This window comes from Meleagris gallopavo, chromosome 17, assembly GCF_905368555.1.
Source record: "Meleagris gallopavo chromosome 17, MGAL_WU_HG_1.1, whole genome shotgun sequence".
NCBI classification, from domain to species: domain Eukaryota; kingdom Metazoa; phylum Chordata; class Aves; order Galliformes; family Phasianidae; genus Meleagris; species Meleagris gallopavo.
The window spans coordinates 11,852,673-11,874,951 of NC_139420.1; the positions used below are offsets into that span (position 1 = coordinate 11,852,673).

At 39.5% G+C, this 22,279-nt stretch overlaps 1 long non-coding RNA gene across 1 annotated transcript in view; it reads left to right on the plus strand.

Moving 5' to 3' along the window:
* Positions 1 to 12,655: 12,655 nt before the first annotated feature.
* The window catches only part of LOC109370292 (uncharacterized), a 43,132-nt gene continuing 33,508 nt past the window's right edge, over positions 12,656 to 22,279 (plus strand). The window contains exon 1 of the long non-coding RNA XR_014887057.1: positions 12,656 to 12,817. This is a non-coding gene — a long non-coding RNA (uncharacterized LOC109370292). The remainder of the gene's footprint in view (positions 12,818 to 22,279) is intronic.

The window sequence follows — 22,279 nt, forward strand, 5'->3', positions numbered from 1 at the left end:
GTTGCAAGTATGCTGGAAGTGCATGTAGACTTGCAAGGAAACAGTAGAAGTTGGCAGCTGTTACTGATGATCTGAAGTAAGGTCTGAATGTAAAGCTTGACAGAGAACCAGCAGTGTGAAACTCTTTAACTCTTTACCCTACACATCACAAATGATAGGGCAGAATTTGTTACTTGTTATTACGAATTCAAAAAGATACACTAGTATCTCTCAGTCTCACAGGTACTCCAGAACATGCAATGAACTATGCATATATTTCTCCTGTTCAGCCTAGTAGCTGATTATTCCCCCCCCCCTTTGTCTCCTTATTGTAAGTTTTCATAGCATTCTTACCACTTTAAGGTGTGCATGTTCAGAAATCTTACTAACAACCCTATTGAAGCAAACAAGCAATGTATACAGCATCTTATAATACCTTTACTTTGAAAAAATATCAAATGTTATATTCAGAGATAGATATGCCCACCAGTTTGGAAGGATAGAAATGTCCTTTGAATTTAATATTAATCTATCTAGCTGTATGGTGACTGTTGAGTCACAGCTTGAACCATTGATTGAGCACCTGGGGAGCACAGGTGAAGGCAATTCAGCTGTGTGATAGGAAGGGATGGAGCCTAGCTATACCTCTGTTACACCTCACTGAAGGGCTGACTGCCCTGGAAATGGTATCTTTCTGGAGATCTCTCCTTGGTGGAGCTTTCCCCTGTGAATCTGGAATCTTCTGATACAGGTGAGCAATCTTCTTTCCTTCCTTTATAGCACCTTTCTATCACGCTGGCCTTCTTGTCATTTCACCTCTGGTGAAACACCTTTTCCCATTGTGTTGATCTGTCTAATTACTACTGTAGTGTTAGTATATATATATATATATATATATATATATATATATATATTTGTTTGTTTGTTTGTTTTTTCAGAGCTGGAGCTTTGCACTCAAGTGCCGTTATTTTTTATGGTTCCATATATTTAGAAGTTCTGTTATTATGAAATTATTATTTTACTCAAAGGAACACTTAATAATTCTTCCTAATTCTTTCAATTTCAAAATGTCATTGATTAGTCTGAATTACTAGTTGTCCATATGCAGCTTTCTGGGTTTTGGAAGTGAGCATTCCTGTATAATGAATACAGTTCATAGGAACTTGTGGCTGATTATCTTGGTTTTTTTTTTGGTTTGTCCTGTATTCTTTTCATTAGGCTAGCAACCCAATATGTAAAAATGTTGCTTCATATCATCTCTTTTATGCTCTAATAGGGGGTCACAACTTATAGAACCACAAGATGATGAAATAGTTTGGGTTGGAAGGGATCTTTAAGATCATTCAGTTCCAAACCTCCTGCTATAGGCAGGGATACCTCCCTCTAGACCAGGAAAATGTGAAAACATCACTGGAGCATTCTCAAAGCTCCAGTAGAATTTCAGGTCTTCTTTGGACTCTTTCCCCATTCCTCTTCCAAAAAAGAAGTAAATCTTTGAACATCATAAATGTTTCTTCTTTTTATTATTATTTTGTAAAATGGATTTTAAAAAAAATCCTAACTAGGAAACATAGGTTCACTTTGGAGGTATAATTTGACTGTTTTGTGAAGTCCTCATAAGCATTCATAATATGACCTATTTATTTGAGCTTCTGCTTTGCTTAAACTCTACTGTCTACTTCTTATATAAAGAATTGCTTGAAAGTCATTTATTTTTTTTAATTGTACAAGGTTGATCTGAAACAGCAGCTAATATGAGTCAGCGAGGAAAACAAATGTTCTTAATAAAACTATGGAGGCATAAGCACTTATTTTGCATTGTCATCCTTACCCGCTGTTATTTTCAGCTGTGATTTTATGAGCCCTGAAATGTTGTTTTAAATGGGTAATTTTTCAGAAGTGTAACATCTGCCATATTTACTTTCATAATTGTTACTCTAGATTCTCCACTAAAAAGTAAACAAACCCTCCACAACAAAATTGAACTCTGGTCCTTCGTTAAAACATCTTATAAAACTAGAAAAATTATTTGAACTTGAAACTTGAGAATTTGGATCTGAATTTTATAGGGAGAATAAAACTCTCCAGTCAAGGGTGGTTGTTATAATCTAATTTTAAAGTTCAGATTGCACTAATTTAAGTAGCATCAGTTCTATGTAGGAGATTCAGTAGATTTGAATTGTTCTGTAACTTCGATCTTTAGTAGGTATTATAAACACAAGAATGTAATTAAAAAAAATCTGGAAGTAAGAGTAATGCAGACTCTCGATATTGAGAGGATGTGTTGAAAGAGTGTTCGAAAACTTGAATCCAAAGATCAGATTCAAAAAGGATAATGAGGAGTCAGCACAGAAATGTACTTCTTCATCCTTAGCAAGATAAACTCAGCTGATCTTTATATTCTCTATATTGCCTGATGGAAGGTTTGGTAAACTGAGTGGCAGGAGAAATGGCTGTAGTACAGAGGTTCCTGTATATTGAGTGAGAAGATACCATGGTAGGTAACACGTACAGAGCTTATTTACCTTTTGTATGGGTCTGCAGCATGCCAAGCTTGGAAACTCTTAAACCAGCGTAGTTCATAAAATGTTTTTGTAACTCAATTGAAAGTAGTTTGACTTGGCTTTGACAATTATTGGCTCCACTGCCCACATGAAGGGGATGGGAAATGAAGTAGACGTTCAGCTGTTTGTTCTCCTTAGAAAGGAGACTCTGGTGTTGGTATAAGCAGTAAAACAGTTGGCCTTCCCTTCCCCCTGCATCATGACCACTTTTCCTTTGCAAAGCTTTTATATAGAGCGCAAGAGCCTATAAATAACAAGGGAGCCTATAAATAAATACAGCTGTGAGCCAACAAAGGCTTCTGACAAATGATGTTTATTGAATTTCTCACGTGTGGTCCAGTTTTTTGAATCCAATGATGGGGCTTGCTAAGTTTTCAAAAGGGTAGTTTGTGCTAAGCCTAAGATTCTCCTCTCTCAAGCTTTCTGGCTAGATGAGTAAAAGAGGAATGGGGAAAGATTAGATTGTTGTTGGGTTTTTTTTTGTTTTTTTTTGTTTTTTTTTCATTATTAACTTTGGACTAACCAATCCAGGATCTAGTGCCCATTGTTTACACAAGAAAGTTTATGAGAGAAAACTATATCACTGCAAAGTGCTGGCTGAATTGTGAAAGTCCCCTCAGTAATTAATCCTGAAATCATTGTCCTATAAATACAGTCATTAATATCTAGCTTTAAGTGTTTCTTACTGAAGCATTCAAAAATAGTAATCAATGATGTACGTATAACATGTTATGGTGGGTGTTGTATGAACAAGAAAACAGCCTTTGTCCCAAAGATTTTGAAGTCCTCCACTTGAGCAGAAGTTCTAGGTCTGTTGGGTGCACAAAATTGGTTGGATCTGACCCATAGCCACCATGGGAGCTCTATTCAGGTAAATTGACAAAGCATTAATTACTTCAAAGGAGAGCTAATGAGGCAATAAACCACAAGAGTGAAACTCAAATTGTTTATGGTACCATTAGTAGGCTGAAATGGAATTATAATTAGAGCAGGGCAAACGATTCATAGTCCACAATTTATCCAATGGATTTAGTACTTGTTTCTGTTAATGAATTATGCACAAGTAGACATATTTCAGGAATGTATTCATTGTTTGAAATTGCTCAGCAACCACTTTATGTGGAGGTGCTTCTGCCTACAGGGTGATTCTTGCACAAATTTCTTCTGTTTCTTTCTTTCTTTCTTTCTGCTTATTTGCTTGGGGACTTTGAGTGTGTTTTTGTGTTCTGTAGTATGTACTATGGCATTTCAACTTCCTGATGTGGTTTTATGTGGTGTTTTTTTGTTTTTTGTTTTTTGTTTTTTTTTTTTTTAACAAGTTAACTGTTCTGTAATACTATTACCTGAACTTTTTAGAAAAACCTTTCTTGGTCTTCAGAGGTGGCTCTTTTCCTTTGCTTGAGAAATGATTTCTTTGCAAATAGCTGCATAGGAGAGAGGCAACCTCAGCAATACGTGCACAAACAGCCATTTAAAAAATTAATGTGTCCAAACAAAAGCATGGTTCAGAAATTATGAAGCTCAGAAGGTATTTGTTCCACTGCTCAGAACCTGACTTGAGCTAGGCATAGGAAAATTTGCACATGAATTTCAGAATCACAGTCTTATCTCAAGGTTTGAGGTGGCTCCTGAAATTCCTCCACTGAGAGCAATTCCAGTTTCATTAAATATTTGTGCAAAGTACAGAATGGTCCGCTGTTACGGGCTGTCTTTTCTGTGTTTGCTACAATTAACTTGTAATTACACAGGGAAACAATGTCGATGAGAGAGAATGTAATGTTTGGAGAGGGGAGTGTGCATCCACTGGTGTTCCTTGTCCTGGATGATGTGCTCAAGTCTTTATCTTGCTGCATGCATAGCAGTGTGCAGCAGGCTTACTGACCGTGTTCAGCTTCTTTTCAGACAAAAAATGTCGGAAGTACTTCTGAGAATAGAGTCCCTAAATTATCCATTAAGATGTACTGGTGTGTCAGCTTCTAAGTCAAATGTCTTGGGGCTGCTTTGTTCACCCATTAGAATCCTGTTCTCTTTTATGTAGACCTATTTAGAAGAGACAGAACTAAGCCACAAACCTATATCTTCTGAAGTTGCCGTATACACAAGTCTGTTAATCAGGAATTTACTACTGCATATCTTGGGTGACTGACAAGCTTAGTTCTTTGGAGTGGAGGTGCTTTGTGCTGCCCAGTGGTCGCCTGGCTCCACATTTGCCTTCCTGAATAAATCATACATTCTCCTTTTTGTGTGACGTGTCTAGTTCTGTGATTTAAGAGCTTTAACATACAGCTCTTGTTTGTTCTTGCTTTTGTTAGAAACTAATCATGAATTATCCATGAACGGGCTAATTAGGCATTAACCATATATTATATAACAACCAAAAGACCAGATTTTTCACAGACATCTATGTAGGTAGTATCTTCTTGCAATATCCCTGGGCTAAGAATGTCTGCATGTATTAGGGAAGATCTTGCAAATTCTGTCCTGCAGGGTAATCACAGCATAGCTCAAAAATCAAAACAAGTCATACATGGAATGAATGCCTTGTAGGGAAAAACAAGCCAGGATTCCAAATGATGCAAGTAGTGAAATATGGACCAAGGATCTGGTGACAGATTATCCTTTCAGAAGGGACAAGGCTGTTGGAAATGGTTATTGTTTTCAGTGTTAAACTTTCAATGAAGCTCAGGTAGAATTAAATGGGGAATGGAAAGACTGCTCATGTACTTTGTTTTGTGGATTTTGTTACAAGATTTTACCAAAAAAAAAAAAAAAAAAGCAGAGAGATACTTCACAACAGCTTATTATATTCTGGGTACTTGTGAACACTGTTGTGCTATGATAGCTTAAGATTTCTGTATGCATCAAACACATGCCTGTATGTAGTGGAATAATGATCAAAAGCTCTTGTGTACTGTAGAAATGAACAAAAATTCAAGAAAAGGGTCCCGGAGGTGGCCTGTGAGGAGACTGAAGCAAACACCAATATTACAAACACCGCAGAACCAGGATAAGGTGACGTCTGGGTGAAATGTTGTGTTGGTGATGGAAGCAGTGTCAGTAACATGAGTGGTAGTTCTTCAATGTTCTCGCATGAAGCATGTGCAAGTCTAATTCCAGTTCTAATGTCTGACCACAGTGAAACTCATGGCTTTGTCTACCTTCTGTTACTTCTCTGAGGAAGTTTGTGGCATCTTTTCAGCCTGTCTTCATCTTAAAACATTTTCTCAGGTAACTGATGGGCCTCAAAATGACATTTCAGAACCCGTTCTCTTGGTCCAGTAATGCTTCTGAGTCTCAAAGGTTTCTAGCTGCGTAACTCCACGCTGACAACATTATGTGGTGCATCCCCACATCACATCATACATTTTGTATCTTACTTTATAACACATAAGAACCTAGTTCCAACTCTGAGTCAATGAACTATAAAATAACCAAGTTGTCATTTAGATGTTTGAACTAAGAAGGTTGTGGAGTCTGTTTGTAACAAATGACTTTTTTCATCAAATATTAATAAAGGCAGGCTGTTTTATTTGTTTTTTCCTTTTTTTTTTTTTTCCACAAGGAAAAATACCAAAAGACATAAATCTATATTAAAGACTAAGTGCCTACCAAATGGAACTTTGTACACATTTGCTGTGGTTTTTGCTTTCTTTTTACTCAAGTGTTACAGAGGAAAGCCAGCAAAAACCACAAAGCAACTATTTTCCCCTCTTCCATCTCTTAGTCCCTAAATTTTAGTTTGAATGCTGCTGCTTTCCATAGCATTTTTTTCTGGAGGCCTGACTAATGTACAGATACCATGATGCATGACAAAAGCCATGGGTTAATCTTACAGGGACTTGAGACTAATGGCCCGATAATGCTCACCCAAGAGGGAATTGTGGCTGTTCTGGAGCTCAGTCTTAGTCACTTTATAATCATTTGGAATTTTCCTCTACAACTTTGGTGGCAGTAGGGGTAGCCCTTAATAAGGGATAGCAGTGCTTAATGTTCATGTGCTGTGTTCTGAATCAAAACCTTTCTCCTATCTCTCCTTTTTTGTTCTACTGTAGTGGTCAGCCTACCTACCGTGGTCAGATTTTCATCTCAGTTCTGTGTGTACGTGTTCTTCAATTTCTTTCAATCTCTGAAATTGGGATAGGAAATATCAATGAAAGCTGTGAGTGCTGATATCCAGCAACACCACTAACAGCGTACTTAATGGCCATGTGCTGGTCTGTTCCTCTTGCAGTCATCCAGGCACAAGGACCCACTCCTTATTGAGATTTACTTTTTTGTCTTCCATTGTTCACGGGAGAAGTGACTTTACTTTTCATTCTAATGAGCTTTACACTACAGCTTTTGTCCCCAGTTGCTACCACTGCTGAAAACAATTGCTTCAGAAATATTCTGCAGTTAGTAGAGGAACTCTTGCAGCCATAACTCCTGAAAACTCCCTATTGCAGGTCTGTACGCGGCAGAAACTCAGGAGAGACTGTAGCTCTATCAGCACAGCCTTACATTTTCACCAAAGCTGTTCTTTGCAGTTTTCCTTTCTCTGTCTTGTTTATTTTATGTATATGAGAGTGCCTTAATGTCTTGAGTAAGTCTGTATGTGGTACCAGGGTGTATTTATATACATATGTATACAACAACAGATACAAATATGTATGTGCATACATTCTGACAAGTCATGGGAAGTGTGCTTCTGTGTACAGTGTGTGAGCAACACAAAGGTATGCATGTGGAAGGGTCCGTGCTGGTCTCTATGTGCACTGTAGGAGAACTTGTGCACGAGTAGGATTCATCACTCAGATTTTTGCTTCTGTAAAAATCTGACTTTAATACAAATTGTTTTGAGTGAGAGCTTTGGATTTTGGTTCTCTTTTCTTCACTAATGCGCTCTACCAATCTTTCTTTTATTAAAAGAAAGAAAAGAACGATGGAAGGCAGGAGAGAGAGCAGAGTAAAGGTCAGCTAGCATTGCAGCCTGATGCAGAGATTTATGACCCTCCAAACTCTCCCCCTCTCTGGCAGCATGTCTTTACAGACTCACATTATCTCTATTAATACCAGCCACAAGGTCATTACTCAGGCACTGAGTCTTCCTCCAGCATAAATATTTATACAAGACTGACCTGCGGCTGCTGCATTTGCCTTTTATTTGATTTCTGCCGCCTTTTGTGTCTGTCGGTTAACGTCTTTAGCTGCTCTGTCTGGGACAGAGAGAGCTGAGAGGAGACAGGGAGGGGTTAAGAGGGGAGTGAAAGAGAATGAGAGGAATGGGATGTATAGAAGATCGATATTTTCTATGATCCCGGTGGATGGAGACATAATAAACTATTTCACACCAGGTGAAACTTCTTGAGGACTATCTGAATCCCATTGCAAAATACAGGAAAAAGTGGAAATTCCTAAAATCTGCTCAAGAAGCCAGGAGTTCAATATCTGAGGATAATACAGTGTTGCTTTTGCTGGACATGAGTGAGATTTTAGAAACTCACCTCAGGGAATAAGATTTTATAGCTTGCAAGTAGACAGATGTGTGGGTATCTAAGTACAGGTCTTAGTAATCTGTGTGTTCTATCAGGGATGATTTAATGGATGTGCATTTAACACTCCCCTTAACACTTAATGTTAATACTACTCTGTGACTTTGTTTCATAGCTTCTCTCAGAGCCACAGGTGCAGGCACCCCTAGAGAGTGAAAGTCAGTTAAGATTGCGTTCCCTGGGGATCTGTGTTCAAAGGAACAGCTTTAGGATTCATGCTACACCCTTCTGCTCTTCCCTCAGAGGAGTGTCACTTTGTGATGGTCAGGTCTGCATTAGAAGGGAACAGGAACGGAGAGTTGAGAGTCACAGAGTGTACTGATGGTTATGGGCAGCTTTGCTTCGCTTTCAAGCGTGTTGCAAACACAGAAGCTGAGTTTAACCATGTGCTCAAATACATCATGGCACAACCTTCCTTAATTGTACAAGCACTTGATACTTAGTGGCACGTTTAACTGTTAATATATCCCCATCTCTGCTAAGCTGAAGGTGCTCAGTACAATCAAGATAAACATAATTAAACCCAAGGAATTTTAACATAGCAATGCATTAGCACTGCCTGAGCATTTGCTATTTTGAGTCACTTCAAATCTGGTAATTTTATCTAATGAATTGTACATTTCTTCTCTTTCCGTAGATACTGGATACTACTAAAGGTCACAGTCTGCATTAGGCAGACTATAGTTTTGACTAAGTACAGCAACTGCTACAATCCACTGGGATTTTTTTTTGCTGTTGAAGAAATACGGTTGAGTGTTTGCACGGGAGGATTCACTCTAACACCCTGTCAGATCTTGGTAAAAGAAATAACATTAGGCTAACTAAAACATGGCTTTTCAGATACATTTTCTCTACTTTCTGAAAGATTTCTTTATTTCATTCTTTCCTCCTCCTTCTGAGGGTTTCAGAAACATAACTTCTGCCTGTCATCAAGCTACAAATCCTGCTCAGTGCTATCATGTCAGTGATGATTGGAGAGGTTTGTTGCAGAGGGAGAGTAAGGGTACTTTCTTAAACCAACATGTTGTCTTTTGTTATTATTGTAAGCAAGGATTTTTGAGCTCGAATCCCAGACAAACATCCCTTTGTGTGGTCTTGGCCTTCCAGCCTTACTGAGTTGACTGAACAAATTACCTAATTTTATTTCTGAGACACTTGTAGGCTTTATTGTATGCAGCTCCCTACTCTCCCTTCCTGAATACACAAATCTTTACTTTAAGTCTTTGAACTGTCAGTGATACTACAGTGACTTACTTCAATAATATCTTCCTCTTCTTACCTCACCTGAGGATATTTTTCCTTCATACTATTGATTCTAAAATATTCCATTTGATGACTTATTACTGTCACTACTGCTTAGTTTCTGTAGCTGAGCCTAATGCTGGTGGGGAAGAAGGGTCCGTTCTGGCATCTCATGCTGAGGTCCTGGCCTAGACTAGCACAAGCCATGAGGAGCCGTATCCTGAGAGGTGAGGGTGCACCTCAAGTACTGTGTTCACTGTTGAGCCCCTCACTACAAGAAAGGCACTGATGTGCTGGAGTATGTCCAGAGAATGGCAATGGAGATGTGAGGGGTCTGGAGGAAAATCTCACGGGGAGTGGCTGAGGGAACTAGGACTGTTCAATCTGGAGAAGAGGAGGTTCAGGGGAGACCTTACTGCTCTCCTCAACTGTCTGAAAGGAGGTTGTGGCGAGGTAGAGATCAGCCTCTGCTCCCAGGTAACTGTGACAGGATGAGAGAGAATGGCCTAAAGTTGTGCTGGGGAGGTTCAGGTTGGCATTAGCTGTGGTCCGTATGAATTCCCCTACTCCATCTGCTGCTTTAACATCCATGCTGGGTGAAAGAAAAGTAATAGGGAGACAAGGTGAAGAAGATGGAGAAAGGAGGAAAAGGATAGCATAGTTTTATTTAGACTTTGCATAGGAATTCCATACCAGTTTGTGAAACCATAGTGATAGAATCATAGAATCATTAAGTTTGGAAAAGACCTACAATCATCTAGTTCAATCACACACCTACCAGTATGCCCACGTTTCCCTAAGTACTACATCCACCTCCTGCTTGAATGCCTCTGTATGGGAATTGCTAAGTCATAGATTGATCTTATGATTGAGCCCTGGTGAAGGGGCATGACCAGCCCTGAGAGCACAGGTGAATGCAATTCATCTGTATGACTGGAAGGGGTGGAACCCTAAGCCTCATTTAAGGGCTGGCTGCCATAAGGGAGGGTTCTTTACCTGGAGATCCCTTCTTTTGGAGTATTTGATGAGCCTTGATCCTTGGAATGGGTGAGCAAATCTTTTTTTCTTTAGCTAGATTGTGGCCATTACCCTTTTTTGGGTAATTTAGAACTAATTTGCCATCACCTTTCCGTACAATCTTCAAGGATGGTGACTCCGCCACCTTCCTGGGCAGCTGGTTCTTTTGGAAAAGAGGTTTCTCCTAATGTCCAATATGATCCTCCCCAGTACAGCTTGAAGCCATTACATCTTGCTGTTACCTGGGAGAAGATTCTGATTCTGACCCTCACCTCCGCACAAGATGAAGACTCTAGATGTAGGATGCATATACCTACCAAAATGTTTGACTAATGACCAGCAGTGAAATAAGATAAATAACTAATATTTAAATTATCCCTTTGAGGCTCAAGGATTAAAAGCAGTTGAGGTGAATAAGGATGGCTCTTCAATTTCATGAGTACTGTTAGCAAAATATTGCTCTGGATTTATTTGGTTTAGATTTCTGCAAGCAAAATGTTAAAAAAAAAAAAAAAATTAAAAAAAAATCAATTCAGAACATTAAGCTGCAGAGCTCCATGCTAGTCTCATAGGTAGTGGATTAAAGGATCACATGCTGTTCTGCACACATAAAGATTGGCAACCTTCATTCTGGTTGGCTACTCTAACTTCTTGTCAGCTCCATCTAATCATTTTGATACAGATGTTGTATCTTAAAAGAAGATATAAAAGTCAAATTTCCTGACTGTTTCTGATGTTAGTAGTCTATAAAGCAAAACTACTAAAGCAAATTATTGTTTCTTGAATGTAGCCATTCTTGTTCAAAGGAAGAAGTTTTAAAATTGTTCACACTGATCCTTTCTCCATGATCTTATATTTAGCTCTAGCTGATCAGTAAAATCATGTTTCAGTGTTTCCAAAATAAAATGCTGCTAATACAAAATGAGGTGTTACTTTGAAAGTTTAGTTAACTTGTATCATGATTTTATCAAGCCAGCTCGTAAATGCAACGCTTAAGAATTTCCAGTGTATAATTTAACTGATCTAAGCAAAGTTGTTGTTTTTTTTTTTTCTTTTGATGACTTACAAAATTCTGTAAAAATGTAATCTAATCTGTCCATCTTTTGTTAGGACTGGAGTGGAAAAAGAACCCGTTCCAACTCAGGTTATTCTATGATTCTATTCTATGAACCTGAGGCTTTTTACTAGATCAGGAAAACAGTTTTCTCACCTTTTCTTGTTTGCTTTAGTTCTATTGTCTAGTTGTAGCTTTCTAAAGTGTGTTAGGGTTCATATGGTCCCAGCCTGAAACAAGTGCCTCTGTGTTATCAGGTGAAGTATCAGATTATCATAAAAGACCGGGTTTCAGTATGGATGAAATACTCATTTTTGTTTTGTTTACACTGATGATATCTCTGTATAACATACGTGGGTGCATATGTATATACACACATTTGTTTTTGTTTGAAGACCGCTCTCTGCCCTCATTTGTGCCCTTCCATCCTTTGGATTCAGCACAGAGTCTCTTGAGAGTGTTTATCTTATTGTTTGTACAGGGTTTTTTGTGTATTTTAGGTTTTGTTTCTCACTTGACTGTCTTTTCTCTAGAAACTGAAGCTGCTTTTCCTAGGCCAAGATGAGGGGCTCTGCAAGAAATGATAGTGACTCATTCAGAGATTCTTTGTTCTGGTTTTCATGTTTGTTTCTATTCTACTCATTTAAGCAAGCGATGGAAATCCTTCTCTGTCTGCTTGGTAGTGTGTCAGTGGACACTTCTTGGAATCAGAAAGCCCTTGTCCCATACGTCTGTTTACAATGGGAAGGCAGGATTGCTTTACATACTCATATGACCAAGTTTTTAAATTTCACCTTTGCTCCCAAACTTTCAGTTTCAGTGGCATTAGTGGCAGAGTTGGAAAACACTGAAGAGTGGCTGCATCTTTCAAAATCAGGCTTTTCCAGTAACTGTGCCAAGTTCTTTGAGTACAGAACTGGGGCTATGTACCTTCAGATTACAATCACAGTGTTCCTCTTCACACACAATCACACAATGGCCAGGGTTGGAAGGTACCTCAAAGATCATGAATCTCCAACCCCCTTGCCACATGCAGAGCCACCAAACTCCCCATTTAATACTAGACCAGGCTGCCCAGGGCCCCATCCAACCTGGCCTTGTGAATATGTGATTCAAGTCAACACGGTCTGAAGTGTGTGCTCCAGAGCAACACCCAGGTTACTATGTAAGAGGCAACGAAGGAAACAGTTCTGCCCAGAACTGTTAGGCATGATTACCCAGAAAATCTTAGCATGAAGCAAATATGGAGTCTGTCTGTAACTTCCATTCTGTTTCAATCTCATAGCATTCCCAGCCAGCAGTCTGAGATGCTAAATGCCACCCACCACCCTTATCCCAGCAGGAGCTCTGAGTCTTCATTCTCTTTGGAAGGAGAAATGTTAGATGCATGACTTGGAAGGCTGCATGGAACAATGTGGAGCTGATATGCAGTAAGTACCTTTCTTCTTCTCCTTTCTTAAGTCTTTCTTTACGTGCTTATGTTGGAGTTGCTGATTTGCTGTAGCTCCCAGTTATTTTTCTTTTTCCTTCCTGCTTCGCTGACGTGTCTGGGCTTCAGGTAGCTGGTTTCATAGGTTTTTTTCTTTCTTTTTATAAAATCTTACAGGTTCTAAACCTGTTAAATAGCACAGAACTGCATAAATTTGCTGCTGCTTTTTATTATTCATAATAAAATCCATCTGAAATTGATCAGAACAGAGCAAGAGTAGAGAACAGCTAGTTAATAGCTAGATAAGGTAGGTACACTTCAGATAACTCAAATATTTTAACTTAATTTGTCTAATTTTTATTATAAAGCTGTGCTTGTAAACTGTAGTGGCAGGCAGAAATTGAAAGCTTAGATGAGTCAGAGCACTGCCTTGGTCCCAAGTCTCGGTGCAATGAAGCAATTTTCAGTGCCAATATGATGAGAACTAATGCTGACTTGTGAGCCAGGAAACGTGAGTTCTTAACTTGCCTATGGTCATACAGCACATTGATTTCCCGTTCTGGTGTCTCAGTGTTTTCATATGTAGTGTGGTGCTAAGGATACTTACCGTGCTCTGTGAAGCCCTTTCTGATATGTATGTGTTTAGTGATGTTGCATGGCGCGGTCCGCATCTTAACCATATTGCCTCTGGTTAATAAAATAGCATGGGAAAGAGGATTAAAACATGAACATTAAAAATCATAAAAAATCATGAAAGCAAATCTTGCAGCCTGGTGGTTAGTTGAAATATGGATGTTTTGACACTCGTTTTTAATTAAAAAAAAAAAAGTGAAATTATAGTTTTTTGGGGGTTTTTCTTTTAACATGACATTTACTGTCTGCTTCAGGTAAAACCTTAAAACAAATCTCTCAGAGGCACCAAATAAAACAAATTTCTTGCTCTAAACGTTACTCTTGACTCTTGTGTAATGTGAACCACATGCAGTTGCTGATGCACTTGAGAGTGCATGTTATGTGTTTATCTGCATGATTGCAGGTGCCGTATATTAAAAATTTGAAAGAGGTTCAGCTTATGTTATTGTAGGCAGGACAGGCCTTTAAGTGTTGAACTTGAGTTCTGAAATGCAAATAAGATGGAAGATTCGAACAGCAGCTGTCTGTTCAGCCCACATGGTTAGTAGATGATACCTAGTAGTCTCACAGCAGCAATGGAAATCGAATATATGTCAGTAAGTTTTAAATTTCCTTTCATTATCTGAAGGGGGCTTATAAGAAAGAAAGGGACAGACTCTTCAGCAGGATCTGCTTTGGCAGGATGAAGGGAAATGGTTTCAAAGGAAAAGAGAGGAGATTTAAACTGAATATAAGGAACAAGATCTTTATGATATGGGTGGTGAGGCCCTGGCACAGGTTGCCCAGAGGTGATGGATGCCACATCCCTGAGCAACTGATCATGCTAAAAGTGTTCCCGTTCGTTGCAGGGAGGTTGGACCAGATGGCCACTATGGGTCCCTTCCAACTCAAACAATTCTGTGAAAATAAGACAAAGCCTTGAAATAGGATATAGAATCTATAAATGCTACAAAGGTTTTTCTCATACTGAGAAAATATTCTTTACTAGCACTTTCGATTGCTTCTTTAGTGTACAAAAATGACAACATCTAGTGTGCTTGCTCATGTATGTGAGCAAACAATGATCAAGAAATGCTCCTATTCAGACTCGACATCCATATTTCCTTACTATTTGTATTCTCCTGTACAGTTTAGAGTGCTAGCCCTAATATTTCTGAGGGTCAAAGCTCAAGTGCTATTTTACATGAGCTACAGGGGGAGTTTCTGTGGGAAAACTTCCAGCCTCTGTTGGAAATTCTCTCCAGTATGCTGATGTGAACCAAAGCAACACTTAACATTTATGTAGTTCGAGTAGATCTCTGCTGATCTGGGAAAAGTGTATTTACAGGATTAAATTGGATTTAAGGATCTGAAGAGAAAACTATAAGACTAGAGAAGGAAGAGCAAGATGCACTGTAGTAACTGCACTTAAGAGATTGGAGGAAATCCGTGTGGATGTGAGAGCTGAGGTGCAAACAGCGTGCATCTTGTTGGGAAAACATGCACAGAAGCTTCTGCGTCAGGTCTTCACACTGAATGCATTGACAGAGCTGCCTACATAGTTCCTTTTCTCCATGTTGTGAGCACCTAATTTTCACAGTCGAAGACTGGGTCTAAAACACTGCAACTGCTCAGTTTCCCCCATGCTATGAAATACCATCTTTGCTCAATTACTGGAAAGTCACCCTCCCACAGGGAGCCACGGAGCCATAATGGAGTTGAACACAAACATTTGTTTTGTTTAAAAGCCCTGGTGTAACATGGCTATGCAACTTCTGAAATGTCAGTTCCTGTAAATGCTCTGAGCCTGAGACCAACAGTGCAGAAAGCCTGGAAGAACCCGTTGTGGGAGCGAGGTTTACCAACCTCTTCAATGTTTCATGCTAGCTTCACAATGATCTCTGTGGCTCCCTGATTCTTCGATGGCTTCTAGCTTTCTGGTTGTGACATCTATCCTGATGCACCCAGACAGAGGGAATATGCAAAAAGACGGCTGCAGCTCTGTGTTCAGGAGATGTCATCTCCAATTGACGTCAGCCAGGGGAGCAGCAATTAAGGCTCCAGCCGACTTTCTGCTTGAGCTCCAGGCACACTGGGGGAGGAGAGGAGAGAGTAAAAAGGTAGACGGGAAAAGTGAAATAATGGGGAGGGAGAAAGAGAAAGGGGGGGGAAATGGTAGAAGGGGGAGGGAAGGGAAACTTCTATGTAAAAGAACGGGCAATAAGAACAGTACAGGAAAAGTCAGATGGAAGATGGGGAGTGGGGGGGAATGTGAAGATATCTTAAGGAAAAATAGTGAAGCTTAGAGGAAGAAATGGTGAAGAATAAAAAGGCGTGAAGGCAATAGCATGTGATTGTGCTCGAGAGATGAAAGAGAGAGAAAGCAATAGAATGAGTCAGGTGGCAAGAAAAGAAGTGAAAGCAGAAAAGTAAGGGAAGTTTGTGCACTTTTAGCTATTTGCTGCTGGCTGATAGGAATATGATCTTATTGTCCCAGTCTACCAACTACAGTTCTGGACAATACATTTACTTCTAATTTCAGTAAGCTACTTGTGTAAATTAGCTGCTGTTCTGCAATTACTGTCAGTGGAAAAGAACTTTGCAGAATTGGAAAGTACGAGGGCAGGACCTGAGAGGAGGAAATTGCCTTGCAGTGCTGTCTCTGGTTGTCTGGAAAGCACAGATGCCTTCAGTTCTTTAGATGTATCCTGGTTAGGCCCAATACTGTATGTGAAGAACTTTCTCTCTCCTGCTGCTTAAACATAAAAGATTTCTCTCTATTCAACATAGAAGACGTTATTAGACAGGCGAAGGATTTGCATAAAGCTGTAACAGATGATACCTGTCATATTCCCCTAGGGACAAGGTGCAGCACAGGCATGAAATCTAGCAAATGTATGGCATTAATTTATTTCTTCTGAGACATGATGTCGTCTTTGTTAGTTTATCTTGAATTACAAAACACTTCCAAGTATCCCTTGCTGTGGTTTTGTGCAGAACAGTGTCACGTATATTTTAGGTTGTAAGCCCCTGTTCAAAAATGCTCACAATGTCAAATGCTGGCATAAAATGTTGCATTTCTTCTGATTCTTTGACAACACCTATATATAACGACCCTTATCTTGTAATCTTTAGTTTAGGAACTTCTGGTCTTGAGCCTATAATCAAGATCTATGAACCTATTGTTGATCTTAGTGTTGTACACGGGAAGAAATAGGCTGTGTGGGGATCTGTGCACATCTCAGTTTTAGTCTGCCTCAAATGTTTACCTTAGGCTCCTTTATGAATTACAGAAAGAAACACTGAACTACTTTCAAAAGCCACTCCTCAGATACCTCTAGACCCCTGTTTCACAGTGGATAGCTTGAAATTATTGCTTAATTTCAAGACTTGGAAAGCTAGGTGACATGTATGTCACCTGCAGTGCCATGAAAAAAAAAAAAAATGCTGAGTTACTAGAACAGATCCAGAGATCTTGATCAGCACCCTAGGATATCAAAGTGCCAAGAGATTCAAGCTTTTGAGATAACACCAGAATTATTAGTTGAGCAGATGAACTGCAAATGCTTTCTTTCTTCATAGTGCTATTAGAGCTCACTTACGTTTCCAGTTCAGTTTCTTGAACACGAAGGACGTTTGATTTCTTACAGCTGATACGTTCCTCTATAGCTTTGTTTGGAATTCTCGTGTATTTTCCTTGCTTGACTTTCTCCTTTATTGTAAATAAAATATAAGTAAAAAATTATTTTCCTTTCTGTAGATGTTTTGGTCTTCAGCACTGAAGCAGAGTATCCTCCATTTTTTTTGTCCTTATCTACTTTTGTAACTTACACTCTTAAGAAACCAAGCATCTTTGCCTCAGAATTATATTTCAGTAGCTGATCTTGGCACTGGTAAAAGGTCAAAGGTGGCCATTGTGAGCTATTGGTGGGTCAGTCTTCCTTTGCCCATTCTGAATTCTGACTGCTGAAAAAGAAATCAAAATCACAAAGATTTTCAAGAATATTCTCCATGCACCAGCCATTAAACCTGGAAATACAATTTGGAACATAAACTTTGATGGGTTTGTTAAATCTACGAAAGTTTAACTGCAAATAGTTATGCTGTTGCCAAAACTCCATGCTTCAGCTTATTAATAGTTACTAAATTGGGGTGAGAGCTGGCAGAGGGCAAGCAGAGTGTGAGATGGAGAGAAGCAAAACGCCTATACATTCACTATCCTTTCTAGTGTTTTATTTTCCCCATCTGGGTTTCCCCCTGCTGAGAAGCAAAATGGGCATTTAGACCTGCAAGCAGTGCCAGACAGCTAACTAGGCGCTAGAAGTCAGCCCTGATGATATTTGGCATCGGTGGGCCTCTTTGTGCCAATGGTTTAGTGCCAAGAGTAATTGTGATTTACACTCACTGCCCCTTTGGTGGCAAAATGGTTTTGATTAAGTGCATACCACGTTTATTAAGTCTTGCACAACTGAGCGCAAGGTCTTGGCTGGGACACAGTAAAAGGCAGTGAGATTTACACATCTCGCTGCAGGATTCATTTAATCTCTTGGGGATTTACTGACCTTCAATTAGAACTGTTAAGTACTGTTTACTTGGTCCCTAAATCATGCAAGGCGCAGCTAGAGTTTCTTTTTTGTTTTCATTAGTAATGTTGTGATTAAATGCAAGAGGAGAAGGGAAAAGAACCGAACACAGTGAGACCCAGTGATCACACGCCCTAAGGAGAAAGACTTGGAAGGTTTTAAATCAAAATACCAAACAGACCAACCTAACTCACTTTTCCTTAATGATCTCTGATATAGAAAGCCACTGATTCAACTGAAAGACGTAAACGTACTTTACAGTTGCATACATACTAAAGGATGCTTTCTTTTCAATATGCTCACCTAACTCAATGTGTGTCCATTTGACTGAAGGATAGTTTTTATGTTCAGAGAACTTAGAAATAGAAAGATCTCAGCTTGGGCATGTACAATATATTTATTCTCTGCCTAAGGTCACTAAAGTTATCTACAATTAAGGTACTTCTCTGAAGTTGGCCAAGTACGAGCAGCCAAATTGTGAAGAAGGTTTTTTTGTTCTAGGTGTGTTACCAGAATGTAGTTGCAAGTCTTTGTAAGGAGAACTACTTCAGAAAATCTCCCAAGGTGTAAAAGGAAAGGTCTACTGTCTTTCATTGCCAAAGGCAGAATTGTAAGATGGCACAAGCAATTAAAATACAAATGAAGACTGTCTCAGTCCATACTGCAGAACATACATTTCAGCATTTCAGGCCTGGATAACTACTCAGTGATGTGCCATTCCTGCTGGTTACAGCTGCTGTCACAGTAGGGAAGTTAAAGGATCTGGGTGTGAATATTTAAAGTTCAGAAGTGAACTCATTTGGTCATTTTTTTTTCCTGGATCGTTTGATCATGTAGCATCTTTCTGTACCCTGGCAAGGTGAACACATACAACAGAACCAATTCCTTGGATGAAATTTGAGTAAGAGAACCTAAAAATCCCTTTTCCACAAGTTTTCTCTTAATGTTTCTTCAGGACTTGGCTGCTTCTGAGATTTTTCCTGCCAAGAAACTTGTTGGCTGGGCTGTTTGTGGAAAGTGAACCCCAAAGGAACAAGAACACAGGCAAAATGAATTCATGAGTTGAATAGCCACAAAAAATGTCAAGCATTTGATCAGCTCTCATTAGTAGTTGGTAGTTCAGGCTTCTCACTTCCTCTTGACTACTCACATTAATAACCTAGCTCTCCATCCTTGTGCTTTCACTGGCATTATGTCAAGAGCAAGGGAATGAGGTGTGGAGAGGTTCAAGGAAACCATCAAATGGTACATGTCCTTTTAACTCAGGTTGTAGAAGATTCAACTGAGACCTATATCAGAGACAGCACAGTTACAGCCATACACATGCGGTATCTGAACCCAGGACACATGAAGATAATTCACTGAAGATAATTTTGTTGCTGATTTAAGCAAAAGTCAGTTGTATTAAAATACCTCAACTGACCTATATATGAATTTTGGACCTGATTTGTAAACAGTCTTACTTGGGCAATGATTCCTATAGATATGCGTGTGTTCTGTGGTAACTAATTGATTGAAAGGAAAAGATTCCTAAAATCTTACTGGTATCGATGGCATTCAGTATCTCGTGGTGAGTATAAAACTAAAAGGCAAGCAAGAGAAATGAGAATTCTCCAAGTGATCATGTTTTTTAAAGATAGGTTGTTAGCACACTATTTGCTATTAAAAATAAGTATGTATTTCCTGTTCCAATAACCACATCACCTGCTTATGTTCTGGCAGCTTGCCTTGGTTAGGTAAACATAGAATCATTCACCTCAGAGCCTGGACATAGGCTTTACTCGACCTTGTCAAACTTCAGGCTATATTTGAAACTGTTATTATCTAAATAAGTAGAAAGTACAGCAGTTTGTAAAAGAAAGTGGAGCTGCACCGGTGAACAACAGTTGCTGTCAAGTGAATGATAACTGGGAATTGTACTCTCAGAATGAAAGCACAATCAGAAACGAAGCATGTCCAAGAAGCTTAGTTTCTAGTTCTTCTGTAGCCTCATTTACAATGCCTTAACAGACATTTTATATGCCTTGGTTTGCATATTTTTCTTCTTGTAGGAATGCTACACCTCCTGCCATTGAATTTTTGTTTTGTTTTTGCTTTAAAACTGAAGCCTTTAAAAGCCCAACATGCAGGTTTGCGAGGCCCTTCTGTCATTCCAGATCCAGCACAACCTTACTGCGTGCATCATGGTGATTTCTGAACAAGCTTTTTATTTTCTGATTGTCCCTAGATCCACCAAGGGCCTGAACACTGATCCAGATCCCCATTCCTCCAAATACATCCCACGACGACAGCAGGGCAGGCTTTCATTCGCATCGCTATTTGAGATACATTCGCAGCCCCTGGAAAGCTTCTGCAGCCGCAGCGCCTGCAGTCGGCCCGGGCTGGCTGCTGTTTGTTGATGAACAGGAGGTGCTAATCTCTTTCTTCCTAAGAGACCTCTTTGTCCAGAAGTGTCAGGATTTAATTGGCTTGTTCACGCTTTCTCCAGCAGGGTCTGACTTGTAACACTTCCTTTTCAGCCCACCCCGCCCCTCCTCTTTGGTTCATGGTGTCAACAGGGCTGAAAGTGCTTTAATTCCCTTACAGTCCTCCTCCTTGCCAGCAGCGCAACTGGGCGGACTGTTGGGGGTAAGCTGTTAATCCTAAAGGCTGATTTTGTTGGGGGAGGAGGAGGGTCTGAAAGGATTTAGTCCTTAGCACTTGAAAGCCTGAAAGGAGTGCAGCATTTTCTTTAAGTAAAGCATTAATTCCTGACGGAGGGTGGAACAAAAATGTTACAGATGCAGAAAGACGTAAATCTCTTTAAATTGTATCGAATGCTTTTTTTTTTTTTTTTTTTTTTTTTTTTTTTTTTTTTTTTTGACTCATATTTGCTCAGGTCTATTATATCCTGACCTCTCTTTACAAATAGCATTATAACTGCACCTTCTGTGCCCATTGGAAGATTCGCACTCCAACGTACTAGGTGCTGGGCTCCAACCTACTGCAAACACTCTTCTCTTCTGTAATGTTTTTGTCTTCCAAATAAAGATGAACAAGAGTATTATGAATGAAAAAGAGCTTCTCACATATCAAGGAAGCGGAGCCATGGAGTGAGTCAGATGCATTGTTTGTTCTTGTATTTCGAAAACAAATTGTCAGAGTAGTTTAAGCCTTATCCAGAGAGTTTCTGTAGTAACTGCAGCCTACCACACTAACTAGGAAGGTTAGAAAAGCAGCTTCTGTTCTTGGATCAGCCACAGCCATACCTTAGGACTTGGATGAGTCACTTTCACTCTTATTTTCTTTTTGTATTTTGTCTCCATGGCCTTGTAGCTCCCTGGGATGGAACCTGTAACTTTCTGGGCGCTTGCACAGTGCATCCTCTACTGTCCATTGCTGCCATGAAAGAAGAATCACTAATAGCAAAAATGATCGAGTTACTGATGTAAGAAACCAGGGCAGAATGAGAAACTAAACAGCTTCTGCAGCTTTGGATTATGTTAAGTGTGAGATGCTTTTCTTTTGGATGACATTTTATCTATTCTATTTTTTACTTGTGTAGCATCAGCCGCATTGCAGTTCTTTAAGAGACTTTAAGAAGGCATTGCTGAAAGGTCCTCAAGTGTTACAAGCATAAATGGAAGTGAGTATTATGGTCAGGCTATTAACAACAGCCAAGAAAAGGGAGGAAGAAGGAGTTCACAGAACAAGTAATGGAATATTAACATGGGAAGGAAGCAGGGCCAAAAGAAAACCAGGGAGATTTTTGGGGAGAAGAGCCTGGACAGACCTGGCACATATGAAGATTAAGGACCAGAGGGTGGAGCAGTGAGGAGCCAAGTAGCCAGCGCTGCTCAAGGCTGCTGAAAAGTTTTATCTCCATGAGTGTGGAACAGTCCCTAATTGGAGGGGAGATCTTGACGGCTGAGACTGTTTACAATGAACTTCAAGACTGACAGCGTGTCAGTGTACTTAATCCTTACACCCTAGGTATGAGAGGCACCACCCTCCTATTTTTGGAGCTGAGTGCTGAGACTGTTGAACAGCCACTCTGCAAAGGCTGTGTTGCTATTAAATCATTGTCCCAAAGAGTATTGTTGTTGTTTTTTTTTTTCTTTTGATTGGTTGAGTCATAGTGGACAAATAGAAAAATCATTCCTTGGTTATCTGAGAGACAATGTCATGTACAATGGCAATTAAAAACATTTCCAAAATTAAATCTCCAAAGGAGGAAGCAAATTACAATGCCAGCAACCTTTGACCCTGGAGAATCATAATGGCTTCCT